Source organism: Rhinopithecus bieti, unplaced genomic scaffold (genome assembly GCF_001698545.2).
Source record: "Rhinopithecus bieti isolate Rb0 unplaced genomic scaffold, ASM169854v2 scaffold_13317, whole genome shotgun sequence".
NCBI classification, from domain to species: domain Eukaryota; kingdom Metazoa; phylum Chordata; class Mammalia; order Primates; family Cercopithecidae; genus Rhinopithecus; species Rhinopithecus bieti.
In genome coordinates this window covers 1,517,697-1,530,075 of record NW_016807516.1, presented here as the reverse complement: position 1 = coordinate 1,530,075, position 12,379 = coordinate 1,517,697, and the positions used below count along the sequence as shown (strand labels likewise).

Here is a 12,379-nt window from a genome sequence, read left to right as displayed (position 1 = left end):
CACAAAAAAAAAAAAAAAAAACAGCCAAGCACGGTGGCATGCGCCTAAAATCCCAGCTACTCAGGAGGCTGAGGTGGGAGAATCGCTTGAACCCGGGAGGCAGAGGTTGCAGTGAGCCGAGATCTTGCCACTGCACTGCAGCCTGGGCGACAGAGGGAGACCTTGTTTCAAAAAAAAGAAAGAAAAGAAAACATGGCCCCTGCACACAGCTCAGAAGAGCCAAGCCATCTCTGCTCACAGCACAGGAGGGAGCTGGGGTCCAGCCCATGCAACTCTGGGACTTGGGCCTCTTACCTGGTACTAGCCCAGGGGCGTAGGGATGAGTCCATCCTCACCCGCAATGTAGTCGGGAGCTGCTGCTTTCCATTGTCATCCTGGATGGTGTCCAAGGCAAGTGTGAACTGCGTGAGCTGTGCTTCACTGAGCTGCCAGAGAGAAGCGCCTCTGCCCTCAGTGTCAAGGTGAAGAAAGGGACCAGTCTTCACCCCACCAGCTTCTAACGGTGGCAACGAGGGCACCCGGACTCGGGGTGTGGGCCTGCCTCCCACAACACTGGGTTCGTCTGCATGGGGCCTGGGACAGGTGCGTGGCAGACCACAGGCTAAGGGGGAGTGGACGCTTCGGGGAAGGGGACCCTAATGGCCGTGGGGTAGGCCCCATTGCTCATACCTGGAATATCTGGTGCAGATACTCCAGGGCCTCCTCCAGGCACTCGTCTGTCTTCTAGATGCTGTCATGCCCCATCTCGTCCAGGTCATTGGCTGAATAGGAGCCGTTGGTGTCCGTGGGGCCAAAGCCCGGCCACAACAGGAAGGAGCAGCCGGCCGGACTCTCCACACACGGGTCCGAGATGGACTTGGCCATGTGCTTGGCCTGTGTGATGAGCTGAGTGAGGTGCGGGACCTGCAAGGGAGGCAAGAACAGGTCACTGGCAGGAGAGGCCTGTGCTGCCACCAAGGCAGGCTGACTGGGGGCCCTAAGATGGATGCACAGCCAGATCACTGAGTGATGGGAGGAGCAGCTTCTGCTGGAGGACTTTTAAAGACTAAAGGATGATCTTCTAAATGTGAAATTTCCCAACACTGCCTTCATTATCAGAAACAAATCAGACTTTACTGAAACGGGAAGGAGAAGTGCGTCAACTCCACGCCCAGCCTCCCTCCCTCCAGCCAGAACACAGCACTTTCCTGCCTCTGCTCAGCCCCATGGCTCCAGGGGCCCTGTGGATGGGCACCACCGACCCACTCACCAGGGTGTGGGCCTCAGGCCCGAAAATCAGGGTGTACTTGCAGTCCTGGCCCTCCAGGCTGTAGACGTGGCTCTTCACCTTGAAGGTATCAGTGACCACTGGTGGCCACGATGACAGGAAGCCGCTGGCGAATGTGCAGGCTGTGAAGAATTGGTGCTGGCAGCAGGGCATGACAAGCTCCGGCTCCAGGAACAGCTGCTCGAACTGGAAGGCAGGAGATGAACCTAGCACCCACTTCCAGAGGCACAGAGTACCTGGTTACTGCCCACAGGTTTTCAGGATGCCTCCAAGGTATCTGGGGAGCCATGACCCAGGGGTGTCCTCCTGAGGCCCTGCCTGGCAGTGTCTCCCATTTAGTAGGTGGCTGACATGGGGAGGGCAAGTGAGGGAGCTGGTGGCTCACAGAGCCCCCAGCAGTATCTGCAGGAGGGCAAACACTGGGAGGAGCGACAGAAGCCAATGTCCAACCCAGCCAAGACAAACGCACGCCAGAGACCAAGACAGCCTCCCCAGGCTGCTGCCACGAGTTGCCAGGGAGAAATTGTGGTGCCATGGGGCCGCAGCTTGGTCTGTGCAGCCCCCTCTGTGGGTATACCTGCTGTCCTCCACCCAGTGCCTGGCGCCTGGTGGCTGCAAGGCAGGCAGCATCCAGCCGGTCTCAGCCTTAACTGCGCAGATGTGTCCCAGGAATCTCTACAGCAACCTTTGCTGGGGCCCACTCTGGACACGTGGGTCCCTCTTGAAGAGGTGTCGCCCACCAGCTAAGGGACTGGCTCTGGTCTGGCTGGGTCGGGGTCTGCCGGGCTGGCCTGGGCCGAGGACTTACCGTTTTGGATCATCTTGGCTAGGTTGGGCTGGGCAAAGACTCTGGCCATTCGGAACACCATGAGCAGGGCTTGGGGCTGACCAGGTCTGTGTGGAGCACATGGTTCAGGAAGCCCACGAACAGCTTGGTGTACATCAGCAGGTTCTCCTGGACAAAGGGCACCCTGGGGACCGAGGTGTCAGGTTGGGGCCAGCCCTTCCACTGGAGGTGGAGGTGGGGGCTGCGCCCGTCCATGCCCCAATACCCCTGCTTGTTCCCAGGCTTTCAGACTCTCCCTGGCCAAGGTGACAAAGTATCATGGATGTTAGCTCAGAGGACTGTTGGCAGGCAGGCAGGGCAGGACACAGGCAGGTGAGACCCAGGCCCTCTGAGGATGCTGAATCCTTAGCAGGGCTGAGGCCCCTTTCCAAGAGGACTGAAGCCACCATAGCAGAGGCTGGCCCAGAGCCTGAGGGGGCTGAGGGAGGATCCCCCAGAGGGTCCAAAGGGGAAGGCCTCGGGCAAGGAAGGGAGAGGTCGGTGGCTATGCCAGGTGCCACAGACGCCTGGGAGGTCTGCTGTGAGGATCAAACAGGAGATGAGGGGAAGGCAGCCACTGGTCTGCTCTTTGCTGGTAAGGAAGCGTCAAGGCACAGTCTGCAGGTCACTATGAAAATCTGGGCCAGAAGGGAGAGGGGACAGGTCATCCACTGCTTCCATGAGAAACTCATTCTAGGGCCTGTCAAAGTTGAGCCTAGGAAGGGCTGGTCTGTGCTCTACTCAGCAGGGGCTGGGAGAAGAGCCCAGGAGGCCGCCAGAGCCAGGTCCTGGCTGACCCCAGCATAGGCCGCTGTCCTAGCCTCCACCCACTGGAGCAACATCTGCCCAGGGGAGCCAGTGGCATGGCTGTGAGGAGAGGGGACCAGGGCGTACCGTTTCTCAGGCACACCAGGGCTGGGAGTCGCTGCTGGGAGCCTGCTTGTCAGCCGCACATCGCCACGGCTCCAGGTAGCTCAGCCACACCTCCAGGACCTGGCGGGGAGGTGTGTGCTGAAGGCCCAGTGGCTGGGGCCAAATCCTCCCATGGTCTGGAGGCCAGGTCCCCAGGCGGCAGCTACACTAACTCTTCCCACATCCCCCAGAGGGCGCAGGAGAGACGCGCAGCCCTGTGAGGTTTGGCTCTCTCACTGTCGCTTCAGAAGCCAGGGTCATGGGCGGGCTTTTCCTAGCCCACAGGACCCAGTGCTCCCTGGTTGTGTAAGAGCAGAAACCCGTTTGGCACCAGACAGATGGGACAGGGCAAGGCTTTGCTGTACCTGAGGATTGGCTTTGGAAACTGAAACAGAAAGAACAATGTAACCTCCAAGGCCCCTCCTCTCCAAGGTCTCTGTGACAACATTTGTTCTCCTCCTTCATCCACCCCAGGGGACCTCCCTTACTGGGGCACACAGAGGACTCAGGCACGCATGAGATGGGGCCGACACTCCTAGCTCCGAACAATGGGTCCAGGGGCCAGTGGCCAAAGCAATGCTGCAGGAACAGGTAGAGTTTCTCCTGGATGAACCCCGGGACAGTGGCCTGCAGGGGAGGGGAGGGACACCACTGCTTGCACAGTAAGGTGGCCCTGCCTGGGGCTCCCATTAGCGAGGGTTGACTCTGCCAGGGGAGAGCACTGGGCACCTCTGAGAGGTAAGAGCTGGTTTTAGCCCCATTCTTCAGAGGAAGAAACCAAGGTTAGGGAACATCCCAAGGACACACCCAGCATGCAGGCGGCCAAGCCATTGCATCCCCTGCACACACCTCACCTCAGCCCCACACAAAACAGCCCACTCTGCCAGCCCCAGTGGGGAGAGATCGCTGTGGGCAACACCAGAGTGGGGGAAAGAGGAGGAGACACTGAACTCCTCCAGGGGGCTGCTGGTATGGGAGTGGCTGAAAGGTGAGGTCTGCTCTGGCTTCAGGTTATTGGCAAAGGTGTGCAGGTGCTTCAGTGGCAGGCGCAGCACCATCATGTGCTCCTTGGTGGGCATGAATGATTCCTCGGTGGAGGAGGAGGGGTCAGGGCCTGGGAAGGGCTGCAGCACGTGGCCTCCAGGTCTGACCATATCCTGCTCTGGGGCAGTTGATCTGCCTCCACACAGGAGGCACGAACCAGGCAAAGAGTGGGGCCACTACTGTGCCTGGCACCCAGCGGATGTGCCTTGCACTGCTTGGTCTGAACTGCGGCCAGCTTTGTGGTAGGGAAGTGCTTGGCCCAGCGCCTGCACAGCCCACCTGAGGAGGACTCGCTGAGACAGACACATCTGCTTCTGTACCGCTGCACATTCGCAGTGGGTGGCACAGGGCCATGGCCCACCAGGTTGCGCCCTTGGCCATTGCTGCCTATCTTGATCCTCAGGGCAAGAGGAGGCGGGTGTCACCCCCAAGCTCTGGATCCAGGGTCTCCCAGGTAAGATGGCTGAGGCCAGGAATTTGAGATTAGTTTGGGCAACATAGGGAAGCCCTGTCTCTACAAAAAATTTTAAAAGTTAGCTGGGCATGGTGGTGTGTGCCTGTAGTTCTAATGACTCAAGAGGCTAGGGTGGGAGGATCACTTGAGCCCAGGAGTTCTTGGCACAGTGAGCTAGGATCGTGCCACTGCACTCTAGCCTGGGTGACAGAGTAATACCCTTTTCAAAAAATAAGAACCTTCGCTTTCCTCCCCAATTCCTTCCAACTGCTTCTCATTCTGGACACAGACAGATAAGGGCTCAGCCCAGGAGAAGCTCTGGATATCAATTCCTCTGTTGCCCACAGACCTGTGGTCAGGAAAACCCCAAGACAAGAGCACAGTCAAGCTAACAGGCCAAGCTTTTGATTTATAATGTACAAGCAGGATCCTGGAGACCTACACCCATAAGGAAAGCCTTTTTGCTGGCCATGGGCTTTCTCTGGTTGCCCAGCATTGGGAGGGCAGGTGGGAGCATCAAGAGTGGATGAGGGCAGGGGAACAGGGGCACTGAGTCCGAGTGGACATGCTCACCTCTCCATGCTTACCCTAGCCCTTTGGGCCTCAACACATCTGTGATGCTGAGGCTGGTGCAGGGCCCGGCCTCTGGGTATATCTTGTGATGCTGCAGACCCCGCATGGACCACTGCTCACATCACTGCCCACTCAAGTCTCCCCGTCAGGAAAATGTCCCCACAGGTCCAGGTGACACACCCCACAGATCAGTGGCCGAGGCTGAGAATGGAGCTATAGGGTGGGAGGTATTTTTTTTTTCTTCTTTCTTCTTCTTCTTTTTTTTTTTTTTTTTTTTTTTTTGAGACAGAGTCTCACTCTGTCACCCAGGCTGGAATGCAACAGCATGATGTCGGTTCACTGCAACCTCTGCGTCCTGGGCTCAAGGGATCCTCCCACTTCAGCCTCCCGAGTAGCTGAGACCACAGGCACACACCACCACACCCAGCTAATTTTTTTTTCTTTTCTTTTCTTTTCTTTTTTTGTAGAGGCAGGGGTCTCGCCATGTTTCCCAGACTGGTCTCAAACTCCTGAGCTCAAGCAATCTGCATGCCTTAGCCTCCCAAAGGGATTACAGGTTTGAGCCACTGTGCCCGGCTATTTTCTTCTATCTATCTGTATCTTTAAGTCTTTGGGCAATGAATTTGCATTGCTTTGGAAGAAAGGAGAAAACCAGTACCTATACTGCCTGACTAGAAGGGCACCAGCGGGTGGGAAGTCAGACCAGCGTCCTTCTCCTCCAGTCTCACCCCGGCCCTCCCTCCCATCCTGGCCTGGGATCCTGAGCCATGACATCCTCCCTGCAGCTCACGGGAGGGGACGGCATCCACATGGGAACTGGGAACCTGCCTTCCCTGCAGGTGCACTTACCCAGCCTCACCTGGTTCTTCCAGAGGGTCTGGAGGGGCCGGTGTCAGGCCCTGTCCCCGGCAGTCACATGAAAGCCTCAGGCTATTTTCCCACAGGTTTGCTGAGCCACAGATTTCCCTCAGCTCTGCACCCCTTTTGGGCCACAGTCCCACGTGGAGTCCCTGGCCACAGTCGTACCTGCTTGCTTCTTAAAGATGTGTCCCCAAAGCCCCACATTTCCCACTGGGCCCAGCCTCACAACACCTCAGCTCACCCCTCCAGGACCTCCCTGGTCACCCCTACTGCCATGAGGGTTACTAGATGCTTCCTGGACACTGCCCTCCCTCCCTGACCGAAGTCTTCTCCAGTGGCTCCCACAGAACAGGGATGCCACCACATGCTGTGGTCACCACCCCATCCCACCGGCACTCAGGGTCCACATGTTTATCCATCCTGTGCTCAAATTCCCATTCAATCACGTGTGCTCCTTCGCAGGGTGAATGGGGCAGGCCCCTGGCTGTGGGCACGGCTCGTCCCCTGGGCTCTCACAGACTCGCTAACTCTGTTGTCTCCGAAATCCCCCATGGGCCTGAACTCTGCTTCACTGACCTCAAATCCATCCATACACTTGTCATTTGTGCCTAGGCAGACCACGACCTCTTTGAGGTCGCTACCTAGTCTCATCCCCCTCTGGAGGTGTCTACGAATGGCCGAGGCTCCCTAGGTGAAGGCGGGGCCCAGGCCGGGCCGTCAAGGACTGACAGCCTCTGTGGGCTATAGGGCCAAGCTCCAGGTCCTCGCCAACCCCCTGCCTCACACACACAGTCTCATAGAATCTCCAGCGTGGGTGACAGTTCTGAACAGGGCAGCACCCACATTACTGTAAGTCCCAGGCCTCTGTGTCTTCAGCTCCTTCCTGAGCACCAGGCCCTGCAGAGTGGGGGTGAACCAGGCCACTGCAGAGGCCTCACGACTCCAGCTCTTCAAACCAGGGCCAAGCATGGAGCCTCAACACCAGAGACCTTGGGACTCCTCCACTGGTGGGGAGCTGGCCAGTCCGGGCCACGTGCCTCGTTCTGCCACACAGCCACACCCCATCCCCACAAACCGGGCCAGTCTGCAAAGCCAAGGGCCAGGCCAGGCTGGAGGCTGATCTCTGCCTCCCACAACACAGGGGCTTCGCTCTGCCTGAAAGTAGCTTCTGTCACCCGCAGCTGGGCCCAGCCAGCCCCTTGCTTTGCCGGGCACGGACACGCACTCTGGGCAGGGGAAGGGAATCAAGGAGCGCAGCATGTACTTGGTAGGTGTGGAGGGCCTGGAGGCTGGGCTGTAGGGGGCTGTGGTGGGCGCTGGAGACACAGAGTCGGTAGTGCAGAACCTCCAGCTGAGACGGTGAACAGACAAAAGCCGGAAGACGCAGAAGAGGAAAGCATGAGAGGACAGGGTGGGGAAGGGGAAACATGGGACCGGACATAGGAGGGGGAGGTGGAGAAAAAAAGCAATGAGAACGAGCCCAGAAGTGAGAAGAAAAAAACAACAAAAGCGTGGTCAGTGACCATCCAAACAATTGCAGTCCCAGCAGCTGCGACCAGCGCAGCACCCTCCTCGGCAGCCAGGCCAGGGCTGTGGCGGCACTCTCCTCAGCCTTGGAGGCTGGGGGTGGATAGACCCTCCAGCTCACCGGGGTGGCCTCGCAGTGTCGCTGAGGCCTAAAGGCCTCTCTAGCTCATTGGAAGGGCCCAACTCACTGCCCTTCCAGATGGGACCCGCTCTCCCTAGTGACTCTGAGGCCACACTGTGTGTGCCATGTGCACACCACAGCCCTTCAAGTGCTCAGGGTCTTCTCTGGGACATGCTGTCAGCCACCAAGGCCTCAAGATCCCGAGGCCCAGAAAAGAAACTGTCAAAGCATGTTCCAGGAGAAGGACTCTGCCCAGAGAAGATACATATGTAATTGACTGGATTTCCCTGGGTTGTTTTGAGAAATATATCAAATTTGCATAAGACATGATCAATTCCTATGTGTCTAAAACCCAAGCAATGTCCCCTCCATGAGTGGATCTCTCTGAGAGCTGAGGATGAGGACAGGTCCCCAAGGGTAGCACAGACAGGAGCACAGGCTCAGGCCCCCAGGCCCTGCCGTCCGCACCCCCAAGTCTGGAGGTCAGCCGAGGTGGTGTGTGCATCAGCTCTGACTTCAGGAGGCAGCCTCTCCTAACGCACCAGGAACTCCCACCCTCCAGATATGGAGGGCTCGCAAGGGCAGAAGCCCCCGAAGACCTGGCCACAGCCACACAGACTTAGAGGCAGCAGGAAACTGAGGCTAAGCTGGCCCCCAGCCAGGACCCTCCAATCTACCGCCCTACAGCGCTGCAGCCTCCGAAGCACCCCTTCAGCCCATCACAGCCAGAGCTGGCCTGGCGCATATCCTGCCTCATGAGCGCCATGCCTCCTGCCCAAGCAGCATGGCCACTGGGCTCCACACAGGAGAGATCAGGATACACCTGCTAGATGCCACAGCACACAGAGCAGGGCGGGAAGGAGCAGGGCAGGAAGGTGTCACCTTCACAGCCTTCCTCTGTGCCAGACCTGGGGCTCAGGCAGGAATCAGACACAGTTCTCCAGTGTGTCTCTGCCCTCGCTTAAAGGAACACAGTGGCCTGTGGGGCCGTTGGCCATCTTTACGGCCCACAGGGCCACCAGGGAGCAAGCACGCACCTTGGATTCAACTAGGGAGTGCAGGGCAACCCCGGGAGCCTCACTTCCTGCATCTGGAAATAAGGGCTAGCAGGGACGGGCAGGGATTTCTGTATGGCAGGTGCAGCATAGGCCTGGGCAAGTGGCAAGGGGCCTTGGGGGACACGGACTTCCACAGCTGCCTTTCTCTGACTCCTACCCACTCAGTTTTCTCACATTTTGTTTTTTGCCTCAACTGGAAGAGGCAAAAAGTGGAGTGTCTCTGGGCACTTTGTCCCACCACTGCAAGTCATTCTGAGCAGGGCTCACCCGACCCAAGGTCTGGCCAAGAGGAAGTGAACATTGGGAAGAAGGGAAAGGCACCTCCTGCCCTCTGCAGGGACAACCCCCTGCCAGTTCCCTTGGCCCGTGAGGACACAGAATCCTCACAGGCAACAGCCCAGAAGAGCCTTTCTGGCTGGCCCTTGAAAGTAGGTGTATTTCCACTCACTAAGTAGGCAGAACCAGCAGACAAGAAGGTGACACAGTGCAGCGGCCCCTGCCCCTGCCAGGTCAAGTCACATGCAAGAGCGCTGAGCAAGCGCCCTAGGGCCCCAGGGAGAAGCGGGGCCCTGGGAACAAACCAGGCCCCCAGGCACCAGCCAGGCACACGCAACAAGTCTGCTCTGGAAGCAGGAAGGGCACTGCAGGCTCTTTGTGACTCAGGAGGCCCAAGATGGGGTCCCCAGCTTTTCCTCGTTCTCTTTCCAGGTGATGCCGAGGGTGAGGATTTGGGGGAACCTATGCTCTGAGAGATCCTTCACATGGCAAAGCATGGGGCCACAGAACTGGCTGCAGAGACTGTGGCAGAAGCAGGCCCACAGCTCTTCCCCAGAACCAAAGGAAAAGTGACAGGAGGCTCTTTTGTAGTTTAACTCCATCACCCACAGGTCCTTCATTCTGGAGAAAGCCCTCAAGAATTTTGTCAGCAACAAAGCCAAAGTCTCCCAAGCACACTGATGCACAGACGCCATGGGCACCAGACTACAGGTTGTGTGCCTAGGGCACACTGCCCAGAGAGAGAGTGGGGAGAGGCGAGGCGGAGGGGGAGGAAGCAGGCCAGGCTGCATGTAGGAGGGCGCCAGGCCCCCACACACCATGAGTACAGCTGCTTGCTCATACTCTGGAGGAGGTGGGGGAGTGGGGGGCAGACAGGAGGCTAACTGTGGTGCCACTATGCTGGTCATGGGTCTGCCCCGGGCCATCACTTCATGGGAAAACACAAAGGCACTGCTGATGGTGGAGGAGACACCACCATTGTTTAATTGTTCAGTTTCTTTTTTTAATTAAAAGAGATGGGGGTGCTGGGCACGGTGGCTCACGCCTGTAATCCCAGCACTTTGGAAGGCCGAGGCAGGTGCATCACGAAGTCAGAAGTTCAAGACCAGCCTGGCCAAGATAGAGAAGCCCAACTCTACTAAAAATACAAAAATTAGCCAGGCACGGTGGCAGGTGCCTGTAATCTTAGCTACTCAGGAGGCTGAGGCAGCAGAATCGCTTGAACCTGGGGGGCAGAGGTTGCAGTGAGCCGAGATCGCACCGTTGCACGCCAGCCTGGGTGACAGAACGAGACTCTGTTTAAAAAAAAAAAAGAGAGAGAGACAGGGTCTCACTATGTTGGCGAGGCTGCTCTCAAACTCTTGGCCTCAAGCAATCTTTCCCACCTCGGCCTCCCAAAGTGCTAGGATTACAGGATTGAGTTCCCACACCTCGTCCCGTTCAAATTCAGTTTTGCAAGATTCTGGAGATTGGATGCACAACAACGTGAAATGTATTTAACACTACTGACTGTACACTTGGAAATGGTTAAGACAGTAAGTTTTATGTTATGTATATTTTACAATTACAATTTTTTTCTTAATTAAAAAAACGAAGCGTTAATGCTTTGGTCCAGGAAACAGCAGAACCTTCCAGTTCTGTCCTATAAGCCTGTGTCATGGTCTCCTGTCCTCTTCATGGCCAGCACATCCCACTGTCCACACAGCCAAGAGCTGTCTGGGTATCATGGTCCCCTCTGTGAACAGGGGCAACGGTTCCTACCATTCTAGCACCTGAGGCTGCTGTGAAATGGTTTGGAGGCTTCAAAAAGCACAGCACCCCACATATTAGGAGTTATGTACGAGGTCAGAGACAGAATCCTGTCTTATCTACATACCAGGCGTCAACAGCGAGACTGTGGCTACCAAATCAGTCCTAGGATCCAGTATCAGAAGCAGCACCTGCCAAATCTCTCTAAGGTGTGCTCAGAAGACACAGCCAGGACTTGGTGGACAGTACTCAGGGAGTGAGCCAGCCCACACCATCGTGAGAGGCTGGAGCCTCCTGGAAAACAAAGGATTCTGTCACCTACTATTGGATCCCCTGAATCAACAGAAGGCCTGTAGAGGCTGCACAAACCCCTCACCATTCCGTGTCACAAAAGTGCTACTGGGGCAGTGCTGAATATCCACATGATGGTAATCATAGGAAACATCTCCAACAACACGAGAGAGGGACACCGAGAGACTCTGCAACGATTGTATCACCATGGGCAAAATGAAACAACTCCGATGGACACGGGGTCCTGGGATGGAAAACACCATCCATGGCATGTAAGTTAGGTGGGTGGGCAGATTTATTTTCATGTTTTCTAAATGTCATCGCAGGAAAATACCAACAATTTAGAATCAGCCCCAGGCTGAGGGGCCACCTCTGGGACTCTGCCCCAGCTGAATAGTTTCTTTTGAAACAGAAGCTGAGACCAGCTCAGCTCTCACCTGGAGCAGACTTTCTGACCTCCAGACCTCCTGGGAGGCAGGGTCTGCACTCACAGACGTCTGAGGAGAGACGTGTGGCTTCAGGAGGCTAGCGTGTGGAGGCTGTAGGAAGCAAAGGACACGGCTGGTGTCCTGAGGGAGACACGGAAACAGGCCCAAGTTAGGCGCTCCCACTGGCCAAGCCAGGGGCAGTCTGGACATCAAAATCAATGACAGCAGGGACGTATCACAACTTGTTCAATTGCACAATGTGCAAACTTCACCCCCGCCCCCGATCCACACGGATATACCTGAATAAACAAACAGCAAAGAGAAAAGTCTTCCCTACCACAGAATGACCACTGACCCAGTAATCAATACAGGAAGAATGAAGTTAGAGAACCACCACTTGGCAACTGCCCTATTAATAGGTTATTTGGTCAAGAATCAAGTGAGGCCAGGCATGGGACCTGCATGAGGCCAGGTGTGAGACTCCTGAAATCTCAGCACTTTGGGAAACCGAGACAGAAAGATCTCTTGAGGCCAGGCATTTGAGACCAGCCTGGGCAACACAGTGAGGCCCCTGTCTCTACAAAAACATTAAAACATGAAATAGCTGGGCATGGTGGGGTGTGCCTATGGTCCTAGCTACTTAGAAGGCTGAGGTGGGAGAATGGCTCCCTCCTTGGGCCTAGGAGTTGAGGCTACAGTGACCTATGATGGCACCATCTGCACTCCAGCCTGGGGTGACAGAGCGAGACTCTGTTTCTAAAAAAATAAGATGTCCAGCCTGGGCAGCATGGCAAAGCCCTGTCTCTACAAAAAAAAAAAAGTATTCAGGTGTGTGGGTGCACCCCTATAGTCCCAGATACTTGGGGGGCTGAGGCAGGAGGGTCACTTGAGCCTAGGAGATTGAGGCTGCCATGAGCCTAGATCATGCCACTGCACTTCAGTCTTGAGTGAGAGAACAAGATCGTGTCTTTTTTTTTTTTTTTTTTTTTTTT

At 56.3% G+C, this 12,379-nt stretch overlaps 1 pseudogene; it reads right to left on the bottom strand.

Moving 5' to 3' along the window:
- LOC108536063 (sphingomyelin phosphodiesterase 4-like) overlaps positions 1-12,379 on the bottom strand; it is a 26,887-nt pseudogene that overhangs the window by 8,703 nt on the left and 5,805 nt on the right.